We start from the raw sequence: 14,575 nt of genomic DNA on the forward strand, positions 1-14,575 counted from the left end.
CAATCACTAGATGCTCTAAAAATAGTACCTTGAAGATCGTTTTTGGCATGTGTGGCTGAGAAGTGTGACTTGCATAGATATATGTGCCATCTCCTATTATCTTCACTTTTTTCCATCCATTCAACACTTTTGAATCTTCATCTTCTTCCTCATCTTCATCTGGACAACACTTTAGACCTTGTCTTTTCTCCCATCATCATCCCCACCTACCTATACTTGTGCAAAAGCCATGGAGAGAAAGGATACAGGTACTTAAATACACCACAGTCTTGATCTACCTTTTCAAGTGTCTTCTTGATCTATCTAATTCTACTGCATCAACTACTATTAGGCATTTGCTTCATCTTTTGAATGATCAAGACAACTATCTTGAAGATTTACCTGAATTTGTATGGACCTGATGTTTTATATGAAACCTAGAGATTAATATTGTGTGGCCAAGGAGTTTTCTTGAAAACGCAGCTAAGGACTGCTAGGACAGAATTGCCACTTGCCAGGAGGTCCCAGAAGCTGCCATAAGAAATCGTAATATGCCAGGAGGTTGCCGGGGAGCTGTAGAAGAATCTGCAATTTGCCTAGGAGCCAGTCTGGGAAATTCGCAATTGATCAAGGGATGTCTAGCAGTTGCAACTCGCTTCCAAGCTGCACAGAGGCTATTGTAGGTGTGTGGGTTGCTTCCAGCCTAAGCAGGAGCTACTACAGGGATTTTGACCTGTTGGCCGTCTTCTTTAGCTTAGGATTACCCCATATCGCATTTTTGAGCAAATTTCTCACTGTTGCTAGAATTGTTTTTGCATCAATAGGACTTTTTGCTAGAAAACGCGATTTCATTGTATTTAACTAGAAAGACAGTCATATCGCATTTTTCTTGAAACTTTCAAAGAGGAGGAGCTAACCATCTGGGTGATGCAGCAAGACCTGTCAGGAAGGCCATTGACCTCTTAGCTTATGCTGTACGGGAGGAGGAATCTCCTAGTAAGAATTTCTTTATGAGTGCTTATGTTTCTTTTTAGCTCTATGTGCAAGACTCAATTTTAATTTTGTATGATGCAGTCAAGAGAAGAAAACCCAATGACAAGGGTTCATACAAAGGTGGATAGTCAGTTGCTAAGGGAAAGGAGAAGGAGGAAAAGAAGTCACCCCAACTGCAACTCTTTGAATTTCTACAAAAGTGAGAATGCCAAATGCACTATCACAAATACCATGAGATGTCCAATAAGGAGATGGATTTGTAGTCTCTTCCGACATAGCACAAGGATTTTCTTAGAGAGGTGTATGAATCCTTCGACAAGCTGATAGTTGAAGGATCAAAAGTTGTCACAACAGTAAGACTTTTGTACATATCAAGGACATTGCCACAAATGACAGGATGAGGTATCAAATGCACAAGATGTTTGATAGTTTTAAAGACTGCCACAAGGGAATTTGCACTATACACAAGGGCAATTGTAGGATACTTGAAGAGTCACTTGCATTTGCCATGTATGTACACTATGCTGATGGATCAATTGAGGACCCAAGGGATAGCGAGGAGGAAGAGGAAGTAGAAGATAAGTCAGACCTACCAGAAGCACAAGAGAAGATCAACCTAAAGGAGGAGGAGATTGTAGTTGCAGCTTGGACCTAGTGGCCTTTAAAAATGAGACCCTAAGAGGTGCTGTGATAGTGGATGATGTTGAGGCTGAGAGCTCCGACCTCACTGTGCCCATTCTTCCCTCGTTCAATGTTGAGGGAAAAGAGTATGTCTTGTTGTATGACATGCAGTGCCTGTTTCATTTGAGAGAAGATTATGCAATTGCCCTTATTGCACAATCTTGCAGGGTTGACAAGGAAGTAAGGATTGATGACGATCCTTTGTTAGAGTTGGACCACAAATTCAATCCTTCGAAAGCATTTTCCATCTATTTTGAGCAAGCCAAAATGTATGAAGAGGTGGATGAGACAATCTTCCAGGAAACCCAAGCATGAATGAACCTCACAGCAAGCTTGGATATTAGTCACAACTCTGAGGGGAAGGAGGAGATGGGTATCTCCTTGTTTAACGATGATATACTAGAGAAAGATGAGAATATTGAGGTAAGGAACCTACCTTTCTTGAATTTGGAGTTTAGATATGAAATTTGATGGTCTATTTTAAATCTAAGTGTGTTTTGCATATGGCAGTTGTTCGTTGAAAATGACACATTTCTCCTAAGGCAACTAGAAGTAGAATTCCTGGGCTTGGTAAACTATCAAGCCTTTCTCATTATATTAAAGACCTATCTGCTGCAACAAAGATACTAATTTTTAGCAAATTGCTTAGCAATGATGGAGTTTCTCTTACTTATTTTTTCAAGTGTTTGTCAAAACTTTTGGGTGGTCATCCTATATCATGGCAAATAGATAAAATCATTCTAATAGAGAAGTGGTCTACTTTAATTATTTTTGGGTGTTATGCTGGAAAGCAAGGCTCAAGAGCTGGTTACTTTTTGACATATACTGCCTGGGCACTAGCTTGGGTGTAAAGGATCCCTTGTCCTTGGAATCTTATGGAAAGCATAAGCTCATAAGGAATCGAGAGCCTTCTTTGGTGGCCCTTCCCATGACAAAATAGATGAAGAGCAAACTGCGACCACAACAACTCTTGCACAAGATGAGAAGAGTTCGGTTGCCCCTCAGCTCAAGAAAAAAAGGTCTCCAATCAAAGTCACAAGAAGGATTCCAAGAAAAGTTGGCAAACCATTGGAAGGATAGCTTGTATGGCATTGCATATTTTACAAGATAGAAGTAAGGTTGAATTGTGAGAACACTGTCATTTTAGAATGTCTTAGTTATGTTTATGTGTATTTGTGACAAAAACAATGTACATTTTGAAATAGAAATATATGTAGTACATTTCAAATATTTCAATGGTTGCATACAATACTTCTTATGAATGAAAGATCCAAGTCTTGTTCATTACAAAAAAAATTTGTTACATATGATGACACCAATTGATGAACAAGGTTTAGCACTTAGCTTCTATCTACCCATTTGTGGTTTACAAATACCTTTGAGTGTCTCCACTAAGCATGTCTTTGTGCTGCATTTGAGTTCTCCAAAATCTTCCTCCTTTCCTTTTGAGCCAATTTGAAAGCTAGTATTTTCCAAAATGTTGTGTATGTCTAAAGAATGCATTCCATGATTTCTCCATTCCCTGTGTGGACCAAATGTAGGGCATCCATATTTTTTTACAAAGAAAGGAAGGTGATTGTAGATTATATGATGTTTTGATGCATAGGAAAGTGGGCATTAGAATATATAAAACTAATATTGTTTGCTTTAAAAAAAGGCAAAAAAATAGGATATTGTTCTTACCATGTAATGAGTGATGTTAAATGTTGTCCAAGCCTCTTTCATTGCCTTTTCAAAACTCTTTACCGCTTCTTCAAATGCTTGTTGATCATTTTTGCTAAAGGTAGCTTGGTCACAAAAAACAAAAAGCTTATCTAAGCATTTCCACACTTCTGCCTTGACATCTCTTACCAATCCATCTGCCTGATGATCTTTGACAGCATTTTATACTTTTCTAAACAAGTTATACTTTATCCTTGATACGTAAGTTGTTTTACTGCCATTTATTTTTCTTTTCTCTAGATGAGATAAAAATATTCTAGCCTTTACTCCACCAATAGATGGCTTGATAGGAACATCTTTTCCATTTGTAGATTTTTTAAGATCCTTTGTAATATGTACATCTCCTCCATGGAGACCAATTTTTGATAGCACTACTTCTAATGATTGTAGTGTCTCTTTTCTTCTGCTCTCAGGGCAAAGTTTTTATGCAAATCCAATATATAGGAAAACTAGTTTCTCAATGATCCTACATAATGCATGCAATGCACAAATGTGAACATTGCATAATGGGATCTCAAGAACTGCTTTGAAATTTTTATCTACTTTATCTTTGTTGGGTGCTCTTTTCCACCATTTAGAATCTAGGACATGCACTGGTTCGTTGCAGTACAAGCAAGGAGATTTTGAGTTACCCCCTTTGCTTATATTAAACATACACTTCACTGTCTTCATGTCACCTGCCATATGCCATTCAATTTGAAAATCACCCTTCCCTGGAACATGAAGATGGCGTCCTTGGACTTAACTCTTGATAATTGATGGTATATCTGTTTGATGAAATACCCAATAAAGTACTGCATGGTCCTTAGTCGTCACCTGTAATTGAAAACCACAGGTTTGCACGATATATGATATAAAATTTATTACATTTCGAGCAAAGCCTAATTTGGAAGGCGATATTTTTCATGCCTCAAATGTGCCCAACCACCATACATGCTTTTTTGATTGGACATTGAAGTACTTTGAGCTAGACTTAGTGATCGATTGATCAAGTGCTTGATTCATCAAAGTGATAGAAACTCTCTCTACCTTTTTTTCCTTGACGATTTCACACTCATCGAGCTTCACAACAAACTTCAAATCTCCTTTACATTCTTCAAATGTGATATAGTAGAACTCAACCATAAGTCTCTGCAATTGTTCAAGATCTACAAAAATATTATTCCAAGCATTATATGTAGTGCTTCCCTTTTCACTTTCATATACATTTTCGATATCAAAGTACTGTCCAATAAACTTATCAATTTCTTGGTTGAGATGACCTCCCTTCCACACTTGTGCTGGTGTTGGTAACAACACACGTTTTTTTCGTTGATCTTTTAATGTTGATGACACAACTCTAAATATTGAAGCATATCCTTTTCTGCTCACTCCGCTCACATCAACAGCCTCTTGAATTTTTGTGACATCAGCTTTACTTTTTGATACAAAGTCTTCAAGAACTTCACGTTTTACCTTCTTAAACTTCTTTTCCCCCATTCATAGTTTTCTAAAATGCTGCTGGATGTCTCTTCTTCATTTCCATGACACAATTTTTTCTTACTTTCTTTGCAACAATAGTGGAGACTATGAGACTGCTCTCAACGGAAGCAAGAACGGAAGAAGGAGAGAGAGAGAGACAGAGAGCCACAAGTTTTGGTGGGTGCAAAACCACCCTAATCTTCTTTTTCATTCATTTATATATGTGTTTGAGTATTGTACATAACTGGGGTAAAGGCACATTGACCTTTAACCCCCACAACCTCCCACTTAAAGGACAATGTGCCTTTAAGGGAGAACAACCAATGGTCATACTATCCAATGCCCATCAATACACGATAATACTCAAACCACTGACTAGGTAGACTCTTCTCAACATATCTGCAGGGTTATCATCTGTATGAACTTTGACAAGCTCTATGCGCTTGTCCTCAAGTACCTCCCTGATGAAATGGTACCTAACCTCAATGTGTTTGGTCTTTGCATGAAAGACCAGATTCCGTGCTAGCTGAATAGCACTCATGGAATCACTATGCAATGTCGGTACACCTGTATGAATCCCCAAATCTCCCACTAGCCAATCAAGCCATATAGCCTCCTTGCAGCCCTCTGTGGCTGCAACATACTCAGCCTCTGTGGTAGACAAAGCAACGCACTTCTGTGCACGAGACATCCACGACACTGCACCACCTGCAAAGGTGAACACATAACCAGAAGTGGATCTCCTACTATCCACATGCCTTGCATAGTCTGAATCGGTGTACCCAAGTACACACATGTCTCCTCTACCAAAGCAGATGCACATCTCCTTGGTACCCTTCATGTACCTCATGATGCACTTAACTACCTCCCAATGCCTCTTTCTTGGATTAGCCATATACCGGCTAACAACTCCCACTGCAAATGCAATGTCTGGTCTAGTAGCTATCATAGCATACATAAGACTCCCAACTGCTGATGCATAAGGAACCTTGGCCATCATGGCCCTCTCCTCATCTGATTTGGGACTATCTGTATGACTCAGTTTCACATATGGAGGCAATGGAGTACTCACTGCCTTCCCCCCCTCCATATTGAAATGCTGCAATACTTTTGTAACATACTCTTTTTGTGAAAGCCAAAGGAGTTTCCTACTCCAATCACGCGTGATGCGCATATCAAGAATATGACTTGCAAATCCCAAATCCTTCATATCAAAGGCCTCATGCAACTTGGCCTTTAATGCATCTAGCTCATAAGTATTCTTGCTAGCCAATAGCATATCATCCACATATAGTGCCAAGATTATCAGGCTTTTATCCTTAGCCCTTTTAGTGTAGAGGCAGTGATCAATTTCACTCCTTCTAAAACCCTGGGACCGAATGAAAGCATCATACTTCTGATACCATTCTCTAGGCATTTGCTTAAGACCATAGAGACTCTTCTTTAGCTTGCAAACTAAATGCTCTTTGCCTTTTTCTTCAAAGCCTTTCGACTGCACCATGTAAATTTCCTCATGCAAATCCCCATGCAAGAAAGCTGTCGACATCCATCTGCATAAGCTCCATATCCTCTACTGCCACTAGTCCAAGCATGCATCTAACTGTGGTCATCTTCACAACCGGAGAGAATATCTCATCAAAGTCCACACCCTTCTCTTGCTTGAATCCTTTAGCAACCAAACGGGCCTTGTATCTAGGCACATCATCACTTGTGACCTTCATTTTATAGACCCATTTACATGGCAATACTTTCTTTCCATGTGGCAAAGAAACCAAGTCCCAAGTCTTATTGTTCATAAGTGAACTCATCTCTGATTGCATAGCATACTCCCACTTGCGTTGATCCTCGCGCATCATAGCCTCTTTGTAGCAAGAAGGCTCCCCGCAATCAGTAAGCATCACATAGTCTACCCCTGGAATAAACTTATCAGGCAGTCTAGACACTCTAGAAGATCTTCTCAAGGGCATTTTAACTTGCTGTCCGACCTGCATATCAGCCACATTTGGCTCATCATTTCCACCAATAGATGATCCATCATCTACCCTTGATTGTATACCTGTGGGAGTACTTGGTGGTACCATTTCTTGCACATTTGGTGCATGGACACTGAGAGTGCTCTCAACGGAAGCAAGAATGGAAGGAGAGAGAGAGACAGAGAGCCACACAAGTTTTGGTGGGTGCAGAACCACCCTAATCTTCTTTTTCATTCATTTATATATGTGTTTGAGTATTGTACATAACCGAGGTAAAGGCACAATGACCTTTAACCCCCACAACCTCCCACTTAAAGGACAATGTGCCTTTAAGGGAGAATAACTAGTGAGCATACTATCCAATGCCCATCAATACACGACAATACTCAAACCGCTGACTAGGTAGACTCTTCGTCAGCATATCTGCAGGGTTATCATCTGTATGAACCTTGACAAGCTCTATGCGCTTGTCCTCAAGTACCTCCCTGATGAAATGGTACCTGACCTCAATGTGTTTGGTCTTTGCATGAAAGACCGGATTCCGTGCTAGCTGAATAGCACTCATGGAATCATTATGCAATGTCAGTACACCTGTATGAATCCCCAAATCTCCCACTAGCCGATCAAGCCATATAGCCTCCTTGCAACCCTCTGTGGCTGCAACATACTCAGCCTCTGTGGTAGACAAAGCAACGCACTTTTGTGCACGAGACATCCACGACACTGCACCACCTACAAAGGTGAACACATAACCAGAAGTGGATCTCCTACTATCCACATGCCCTCTGCATAGTCTGAATCTGTGTACCCAAGTACACGCATGTCTCCTTTACCAAAGCAGATGCACATCTCCTTGGTACCCTTCATGTACCTCATGATGCACTTAACTGCCTCCCAATGCCTCTTTCCTGGATTAGCCATATACCGGCTAACAACTCCCACTGCAAATGCAATGTCTGGTCTAGTAGCTATCATAGCATACATAAGACTCCCAACTGCTGATGCATAAGGGACCTTGGCCATCATGGACCTTTCCTCATCTGATTTGGGACTATCTGTATGACTCAGTTTCACATATGGAGGCAATGGAGTACTCACTGCCTTCCCCCCCTCCATATTGAAACGATGCAATACTTTTGTAACATACTCTTTTTGTGAAAGCCAAAGGAGTTTCCTACTCCGATCACGTGCGATGCGCATACCAAGAATATGATCTGCAAATCCCAAATCCTTCATATCAAAGGCCTCATGCAACTTGGCCTTTAATGCATCTAGCTCATAAGTATTCTTGCTAGCCAATAGCATATCATCCACATATAGTGCTAGGGTTATCAGGCTACTATCCTTAGCCCGTTTAGTGTAGAGGCAGTGATCAATTTCAGTCCTTCTAAAACCCTGGGAACGAATGAAAGCATCAAACTTCTGATACCATTCTCTAGGCGCTTGCTTAAGACCATAGAGACTCTTCTTCAGCTTGCAAACTAAATGCTCTTTGCCCTTTTCTTCAAAGCCTTCCGGCTGCACCATGTAAATTCCCTCATGCAAATCCCCATGCAAGAAAGCTGTCTTAACATCCATCTGCATAAGCTCCATATCCTCTGATGCCACTAGTCCAAGCATGCATCTAAGTGTGGTCATCTTCACAACCGGAGAGAATATCTCATCAAAGTCCACACCCTTCTCTTGCTTGAACCCTTTAGCAACCAAACGGGCCTTGTACCTAGGAACATCATCACCTGTGACCTTCATCTTGTAGACCCATTTACATGGCAATGCTTTCTTTCCATGTGGCAAAGAAACCAAGTCCCAAGTCTTATTCTTCATAAGTGAACTCATCTCTGATTGCATAGCATACTCCCACTTGCGTTGATCCTCACGCATCATAGCCTCTCTGTAGCAAGAAGGCTCCCCGCAATCAGTAAGCATCACATAGTCTACCCCTGGAACAAACCTATCAGGTGGTCTAGACACTCTAGATGATCTTCTCAAAGGCATTTCAGCTTGCTGTCCCATTTGCATATCAGCCACATTTGGCTCATTATTTCCACCAATAGATGATTCATCATCTACCCTTGATTGTATACCTGTGGGAGTACTTGGTGGTACCATTTCTTGCACATTTGGTGCATGGACAGCTTGCTGTCTATCAACATATGCAGGTGGATTCACATCCTGGAAAGTGATTCTCCTCATTTCCACATCCCTCATGGGTGCCTTAGGCATCTTCTTCTCATTGAAGACCACATCATGGCTGCGTATGATCTTCTTTGATTCTGGATCCCAGAGACGATAGCCCATCTCTCCACTTTCACCATAACCCAGAAAGATGCATTTCCTAGACTTAGGATCTAGCTTCTTTCGAAGATCTTTTGGCACATGTGCATATGCCTCACACCCAAATATACGCAAATGAGAGTAAGAGGGCTTCTTGCCACTCCATGCCTCTTCAGGAATACCACCATCCAAACTCTTACTAGGTGATCTATTGATCACATGCACTGCAGTCTTCATTGCCTCAGCCCAAAAACCACTAGGAAGACTTGCATTGGAAAGCATACATTGCAACCTTTCTTGAATGGTACGGTTCATCTTTTCTGCAACTGGATTTTGCTCTGGAGTATGAGGGGATGTGAGCTCCCTCTTAATCCCACGTGTATCACAGAAATGCTGAAAGTCATAAGAGAGATACTCTCCACCATTGTCAGTCCGTAGGCATTTAAGCGTTCTACCTGACTGATTCTCAACCAAGGCCAGCCATTTCTGAAATACCTGGAACACATCACTCTTCCAAGCTATAGCATAAGCCCACACTTTCCTAGTTGCATCATCAATGAATGTCACAGTATTCAGCCCCGCCTAATGACCGTGTAGGCATGGGACCACATACGTCTGAATGCACCAAATCAAGCTTTTCAAACTCTTTCTTTCCCCTTCTTTTATGGGCTGATTTAGTATGCTTCCCATAGAGACAGTGCTCACAAAATTCAAAATCAGAGAAACTCAAATGGGGTACATAACCCAAACGGCATAAGAGTTTCATTCCATTCTGGCTCATGTGCCCCAACCTGCAATGCCACAAAGAAGTGCTTGGCTGCTCGGTTATTGCAACAACATGATCAAATACCCCTGATACATGTAAGGGATACAAAGTCCCACACTTGGCACCCCTAGCCAAAAGCATAGAGCCCTTCTGAATTTTCCAACTCTGAAAGCCAAAAGTGGTGTGAAAACCAGCATCATCTAGGTGACCCACTGAAATAAGACTCTTGGTCAGCTTAGGCACATGTCTCACATGTCTCAAAACAAATGCAGACCCATTTGCGAAAGAAAACTTTATGTCACCTGCTCCCACTATGTCACATGCATAGTCATTTCCAAGATGCACACAACCTGTCTTTCCACTGTCATAAGTGGAGAACCATTCCCTATGGGGAGTAACATGGAATGAAGCACTAGAATCCAAAATCCAATCCTGGGAATATGCATCATTTGAAGTGGTAAGCAACTCTGCAGATAAACTAGACATGAAGAGAACGTCATTGTCACTATCATGTGTGACTGTATTGATCTCCTCGATCTTCACTTTTCCTTTGTCCTCCCTTGGACTCTCTTCCTTTTGATTTGCACCCCAATTTGCATTCTTTTTCTTATCCTTTTGCTCTCTTTTCAGCTTGTAGCAATCCTTTTTCATATGGCCCTTCTTGCCACAATGGTAACACTCAATGTTCCGTGCCCTGGATTTGCTACAAGACTTCCCTCTTTCTTGGGACTTCCCCCTGAACTGTGATCTGCCCCTTTGCACATTTAAGGCTGCATCCTGCTTGTTGCCATCCATAGACTTTCGTCTAATCTCCTCAGCCAACAAGCTACCCACAACATCATCAAATTTCAGTACTCCACCAGGTGCAGAGTTAATGACAGCTGTATGGAAGGTATCCCATGAGGATGGCAATGAACATAAGAGAAATATTGCCTTAGTCTCCACATCAAAATTCATCTTTTGAGCCTGAAGCTGGCTGAAAATAATATTGAATTTATTCAAGTGAGAAGCAATGGAGACCCCTTCCTTCATCTGCAGCTCAAACAACCTCTTCATGAGGTAAACTTTATTAGAGGCAGTTTCCTTCTCATAAGTGGCACACAGTTTCTTCCACAAATCTTCCGTAGTCTGCTCATTTACTACTATGAAATAAACTGACTCTGCAAGATGAAGTCTAATAGTAGACTTTGCTAATGCATCCAACTCATTCCAATCATCCTCAGACATATTTGCAGGCTTAGCTTCAATCCCTACCAAGGGTTTAATCTGCTTCTTTTGAATAAGCACATCCCTTATTTGTTCTTTCCACAAAGAAAAGTTTGTCCCATCAAACTTTTTAATGCTAAAAAACCTCTTCTCAGACATGGAAGAGGATGCCATGATGCAAATGAAACAAAATCCCAAATGCTAGTGCCTGCAAGAGAGAATCACACCAAATACCAGGTGCACCCAAATGTGTATGCCACAATAGAGTGAAATATCACCAAAACTCAAAGCTCAAAGCATCGAAAGATGCATCTGACTCATGTGCATATACTGTGCATCCATATGAGCAAATCTGGCCCAAAAGAAAATGCCAATAAGTGCCAAATGACTCAAGCATAAACACCGTCCACTGGGATATGCATCAATAATATCTCATCCAAGAGAGCATAGCACTGTCAGTGCATCACCTGCAATGTGTCAAAGCTATCCCTAAGCATAAAATAGCATCCATGTGCAAAGCGTCCATTAAAAATAGCATCCCACAAGGCAATTTGGGCCTATCAGCGCATCCAATAAGGACCATAATGCATCCAAATGGCCTATAACATCCACTGCAACCCAATGCATACCACGAATGAGTGCACACTGCTCAAACTACAACCAGAGTGATCTGCATAAGGTATGCTCAAGAAATCATAGTCCCACGGTAATGACCGCTGCTGAAAATAGAACTTGAGATGCCTCAAAACATGGGTGCCATTGCATAATCAGACTCAGTAAGAAAATCTGCAAATATCTCTCTTCTACCAGAACTCCAAAATCCCAACCGATGAGTGAGAAATGGGAGTCAACACTTATCCACTGCCATGTGGCATAAATCTAAGGTTTCAAAACCTTAGAATGAAAAATGCATAACAGAGAGACGAAATCAAATACACCGAGATCTATAACTCTGAAAATCCTCCACCGAATCGCGCAAGAACTAACAGGTAGGGGTTTTTGGGCGTCCAGAACGCAATGGGACAGACGGTTTTGGAAATTGTGGTCTCAATCACTGGGTCCAACACACGGACTGAAAAAAGTTTTTGGAAACAGAGCTATTTGTAAACTCCACCGGAGTGCGAATGATGAGTAACATAGAAGTTTTAGGACCTCCTGAGTCCACCGGAACTGACAGATTTGCAAATGGTTGCTCCAAACTTGAGTTCCAACACTCAGGCAAAAAACGCAGAAACTGACACAGTGAGTCAGAAATCCAATGAAATGATCCCAGATTCAAGAATGAAGGTGTTTCCAAGCTCCTGAAGTGAAGTGGACACCAAAATCAAGCAATAGTTGCCTCTACAAGTCAATACGGAGTCTCTGTCATCGAACGGAACAGGGAAAAACTCAAAAAACGACTTTTTCTTTGAAAACTCTTAACAAGCTCTCAAAACCACTTCGCAAAACCAAAGTAACTTTTTCAAAGGTTCCTCCAAGGTCTCTGCATACTCGGATGCAAGTAAAGTCACCCACAAAGCTTCCCACAGAGCTTCTCCTTCCTTCCACAGAGCTGCTGAGCTTCAAGCATTCACGCACACTCAGCTAGATCACCCGGGCTTTGATACCAGTTGAGAGTGCTCTCAACAAAAGCAAGAACGAAAGAAGGAGAGAGAGAGAGATAGAGAGCCACAAGTTTTGGTAGGTGCAAAACCACCCTAATCTTCTTTTTCATTCATTTATATATGTGTTTGAGTATTGTACATAACCGGGTTAAAGGCACAGTGACCTTTAACCCCCACAGACTAAACCCTTCATTTATTTGACGGGAATTAAATTAGGATCAACGTTTTCTTTCTGAGGTCCCAAAATTTCCCTGCAACAAGTCTTATTTTCTTGCAAGACAAACACACATATACAAATACAATGGCTAAACAAGATGTACTCTTACCTTGCTTTCTGTCTCTGCACTTACATCCTCCAATGCTAGCTTTCAACTTCGCAATGATTTAAATTCTCTTGCTTCATTGTCTCTCTCCAAGAACCGTTCTCTTCATTCTTGCTCTCCGTAGCTCATTATGTCTTTGAATGCTCTTCGATTTTCCTTTGCAGCTACTCTTTCAAGTCTGAATTTATCAACATTTCTTGTGCCTTCTCCATTCTTTCTTAGACATACAATGTCTTGTACATTTCCGCAACTGAATGTTGAGTCAAAATGTATCCATACATTCCATTGTTCCTGTCACCCACAAACCTCAATAGCTTTGTCAGATTTGAAAATGGAGGACTCGAATTTCTCAATGGACATTTTGGGTAAATCTGTCCGTCGACCATAAGTCGATATGTTGGGAGCCTGCTCTTCTCATGTTTTCCTTTTGCTTAGCATTTACAAGCGGAACCTTTCCTCTTTTCTGTAGCGGTGCATATTTTTCTTCTAAATCAATGTGCAAATGGTGTAGTTGCTTGTTTTGAGGTTCTTCTTCAATAGCATGGTTGCACGCAGCCATTTCGTGAGGGTTGGTTCTTCATCTTGTCTACTTTTTATTAAAATCATCTATCTTTCGCGGTAACCATTCAAATATTAGAAAAAAAACAGATTAGTGATGGCATGATGGGTTCTTTATGAGAGGCCGCCGTCGAAAGAGATGCGAAATCTATATGGAGAGTTTAATGCAGCGTCTTCTCAATTATTTGAAAGGACTTTTTATTCCTCCCTGGACTGACACACCTGTGGTCCTAAACTGATAGATATCCGTATTTTATTGCTTTTTCCACATTTTAGAAGAGATAAAAGAGAAAATATGAATTTCTTACAGGGCCCCAAAATGAGCTCCCTTTTTTCCTAATGCATATTGAATTTTTGTTGGGATTCTAAATTCATTGACCACATCCACCATGGCAGCTTTTGATAGTCATGCAATCCCATAGTTTCTAGCACATCACATTTTGTGTGACTGAAGTATCTAGATCATGTTGGAAGTCTTGAAATTTGTAGAAACCTTTATGGCTAACCTCTTAGGGATTGATGTGATAGCTCCACGCCTTGATTATTATAATTCCCTCTTGCCTAACTCTGCTCTGCGATCTCTGCATACAAATGACACTTTGTGCTTCTTCATCCTTGGAACCACATTTAGAATGGTCCATCATATCTCAACTTCGATTTTCTTGGAAATCTTCCCAACTTGGAATTAAATATTCAGAATCAAGTCGTCTTCTTTAAACATTTTGAATTTAATATTTCTATTCACTCACATCTTTTTGCATTCTTGAATGATCTGTGTCGTATTTCTACTTTGTAGCCAAGTTTCTTCAAGTTGGGCTAGTAGTTGTGCTGTAAATCTAGCAGCTCCTTCGGACTGAGTTTTTTTGCACAAAACCAAAGACTTGTGAAAATAAATTCCATTGGTATACCGCTTCCAATCCATAAACCAATATGAATGGTGTCATTCTAGTACCGACTTTGAATCTTGTCCTAGTCCTTTCTATTTTTAGACACAGTGAGCTTCAAAACCCACTTCATTATTTTTTTGGTGCTTTT

Source organism: Dipteris shenzhenensis, chromosome 20 (assembly GCF_047967505.1).
Source record: "Dipteris shenzhenensis isolate YYH24624 ecotype China chromosome 20, Dip_SZ_1.0, whole genome shotgun sequence".
In the NCBI taxonomy this organism is placed as follows: domain Eukaryota; kingdom Viridiplantae; phylum Streptophyta; class Polypodiopsida; order Gleicheniales; family Dipteridaceae; genus Dipteris; species Dipteris shenzhenensis.